The sequence below is a fragment of the Silene latifolia genome, chromosome 1, assembly GCF_048544455.1.
Source record: "Silene latifolia isolate original U9 population chromosome 1, ASM4854445v1, whole genome shotgun sequence".
Classification (NCBI taxonomy): Eukaryota; Viridiplantae; Streptophyta; class Magnoliopsida; order Caryophyllales; family Caryophyllaceae; genus Silene; species Silene latifolia.
The window spans coordinates 101,684,370-101,687,768 of record NC_133526.1 but is presented as its reverse complement, the minus strand read 5'-3'; the positions used below and the strand labels follow the sequence as shown (position 1 = coordinate 101,687,768).

The window sequence follows — 3,399 nt, the reverse complement described above, 5'->3', positions numbered from 1 at the left end:
CACGTATTTCCATGCATAATTGGTAGCTTAAGGCTGCTATTTCTCCCGAAACGGTTTATTTTGCATTTTCTATGATTTATTGTAGGAATGCGTGGAAGTAGGCTAAATCAAGCCAAATTCGTCCTCCGGAAGCAAGTTCAAGAAAGCCAAGAGGAAGGAGAGTTCATTCACTCACCTTGGGATGCGTGCGAGGAGTGAAGAGTTGATTGGAAGCAACAAGGAGCCACCGCACAAGCATTTTGATCGATCGACTAAGCCTTTGATCGATCGACCACCGGAGCTCGACGAAGCTCTTTGTTCCGAGTAATCGATCGATCGACCGTCTTGATCGATCGATCGACCTGATTTCGAGCTGATATTTATTTCTCCGTGTTAGACTTTTAAAAGCCCAACTTGTAATTAACTTTCAGTATCTTTTTATCAGTAGAAGGCAGCAACTTTTAGGTTATGCTTTTCATTCTGGAAAAAAACTTAGTTTTCAGATCTAGTTTGAGACGGAAACCTTTGATTCGAATGCTTGGTTCTTGATTTTCAGTTAGTAAGCTTTTTATGCAATTCTTCCTTTTCTTATTTTCACTTGTTATTTTGATTCTTGTTTCATCAATTAATTTCAGCGATTGATTTCTTCCCCTTTGTGTTAGTTAGATTTCATTATGTCAAAATTGTTCTTTATTATTAATTTCGCAATTAGTGTAGTTATGATTATGCGTAGGTAATTCCTTTGATTGGGAATAAGGTGAGCCATGGTATTAAATTAGGAGTGTTGTGTAGCATGAGTTCTTCCGTATTGGTCTTGTTATCTTTTGATAGATTTCTTTGCTAGATTGAAAGATTGGTAATTTGATTTATCGCTAGATATGGAATTTCTCTTGAGTGAAAGCTTTGATAAATTCTAGGGAATTATTAGACCGTGAGGTTATTTGAGCTTTGATCGAAAGATTAGCCTTTTTTCCCTGAGACCGTATTATGAGATCTCTGTTTGCTTGGTGACATTGTTATTTGCCATGGTGAACCGAAATTCCCGATCCCTTTTTTATCTTGTTAAGAATATTCATTTTTGCAATTAGCACGTTAGTCAATCAATTTCAAACCCCAATTAATTGTTACTTTTATAGATGAAAAATAGCAAACAAAATCAACCTTGTCTCTCGTGGTTCGACCCTTACTCTCACTAGCTATAGTTTTAGTTTGGAATTATAAATTTAACTTTGGTACTAAACGACGGTATCAAATTTTGGCGCCGTTTCTTGGGGAGACGGTGTAATTCTGTTTGCTTTATTTTAGTTTATTTTCCTTGTCTCAAGGAACTTTTGTTCCTTGAGGCCGTTGCTTACCTTTGCTTCTAGTTTTGCTTTTGCACAGTTAGAAGACAGGTTTTTGAGAGGAAGACTTGAGTACTCTCATCTTGGAAGTTATGGCTACGATATATGATAATTTTCAGCCAAAGGAGCACCACCTTCCAAAGGGGCAACAGTTTCCTACCCCTTCTACCGGTAAATTCGAGTTTCGTTCCTCTTATATTGATTTAGTGGAACGGAATCGTTCAGCGGGTCTACCGGATGAAGACCCCTTGAAACATATGGAAATTTTCACGGACTATTCTTTGTTCAATACCTATACCGGGGGGGGTAACTCAAGATGAAGTAAAGGGGTTCATGTTCTTATACTCCTTGAAGGATTCGGCGCGAGATTGGTATCGCTACCTTGATAGAGTAGCGGTGAGTCACTGATTGGACATCTTTAGCACTAGCCTTCTACAAGAAGTACTTCCCGCTTTCGAAGACTGATGCCTTGAAGAGTAAAATCACGAGTTTTCAACAAGGAGCCGACGAAGATTTTTGTGAAGCATGGGGACGTTTCAAAAGTTTGGTCCGAGCTGTCCCTCATCATGGTTTCCAGCAATGGTATCTTTGCAATCTATTTTACAATGCTTTATATGATGATTACAAGGTCATTTTGGATGCAGCTGCTAATGGTAGGTTCCAAAATAATACCGGTCAAAGTAAAGGTTGGAACACTATTGAGGAGATGGCAGTCCATAAAGCTGAGTTTGGAAGTTCACGCGGGAAGTCACAAAAGCAAAGTGAAGAAATGACTGCCGTTATGACACTTATGACTTCCATTTCTACCCGTCTCGAGAAGCTCGAGACTTCTGAAGCTTCCAAGGAGAAAGTCGAAATTCCTGTTCAAAACTCAGATGAGATCGAGAAGTTGAGAGAGATGGTCCAACTCCTTTTGGTTCAAGTGGCGAATATGGAAGCAAAAATGGGATTGAGTCCTCACGGAATTTTGTGAAACAATTGGAGAATATGGAGGCTAAGCAAGCCGCTAATTCTTCAATTAAATGTGAAGGGCCGGTTGAGACGATCAATGCCATCAATCTCAGAAGTGGCCTTTCTTATGAAAGTCCCGACGAGCCAAAGGAAGACTCGGGAAATGATGAAGAAGCTCGTTTGAATTCTGATGCAAAAACGAGTCTGAATGCCAGTAATTCAGGTCGATCGACCAACATTTAAAACATAATTGGCATTAGATTATTCACTATCACTCACATAAAAATATTCGTAATCGGTAAATTTTTACCAAAACACTTTCCCTAGTCCAAATTCATTGCCATACATATCAAATCTGGGTGAACTCGAGCTCAACACACTATTGGAATCATACACTATACCGTGGATGGGTATAGAAGGCGCCTCCAGCCAGGCTTTCAGGGAATCGGTCACTTCTTTTTCATTATGGTTTACAATTGATTTGTTCAGCAATGATGCTGTCCACCCTAAACTGTTTTCAAGTAGTTCGCCAGCTGTTGTACTTAATTTCAGTAAACTCACACAATTTCCGAAATATTGTGTAGGCAAAGGTGGGTCTAATCTATGCCTGTTATTAGCAGTTAATCTGAAGTTAGTGACTTGATTTTTACTTACCCTATTGCTTCGAATCACTGACCTCCATACAAGCGCTGACAACGCCTGAAAAGAGGAAAGATTGCTGAAATCAGTCTCTTTATTAGCCTCGGCTTTTAGTCTTTGTACGGATTTGGAAGTAAAGTGAAATAACCTAACCCTGAGTTGAGTTGGTTCAACACAACTTATGAATTCATCAGGGTGAGTAAACGGAAGAAGAACAGGGTTAGCCTCGCCAAACCCATCAGGAAACCACCGTTGATACACTGGCAGGCGCGACTTAGAAACCCCTTTGCTCTTTGACATGTGAATTTCAGACCACAGGTTCCAGAATTCCCAATATGAAGTCCCATCTACAACTGCGTGATTCGCAGAACAACCGATGAAGACACCATCGAGCAATTCTATGACTTGAACCGATAACAAAGATTTTGTATGGCCATCATAGCAAAATGCCTTATGGTGATCAAAAAATGAATCAACCACCAAGGGA

The 3,399-nt window shown here is 39.7% G+C and overlaps 1 non-coding gene across 1 annotated transcript; it reads right to left on the bottom strand.

Moving 5' to 3' along the window:
• Positions 1–1,786: 1,786 nt before the first annotated feature.
• Positions 1,787–1,895, bottom strand: LOC141620423 (small nucleolar RNA R71). Its single transcript, XR_012531961.1, has one exon. It is a non-coding gene; the product is annotated as a small nucleolar RNA R71 (small nucleolar RNA).
• Positions 1,896–3,399: the final 1,504 nt, after the last annotated feature.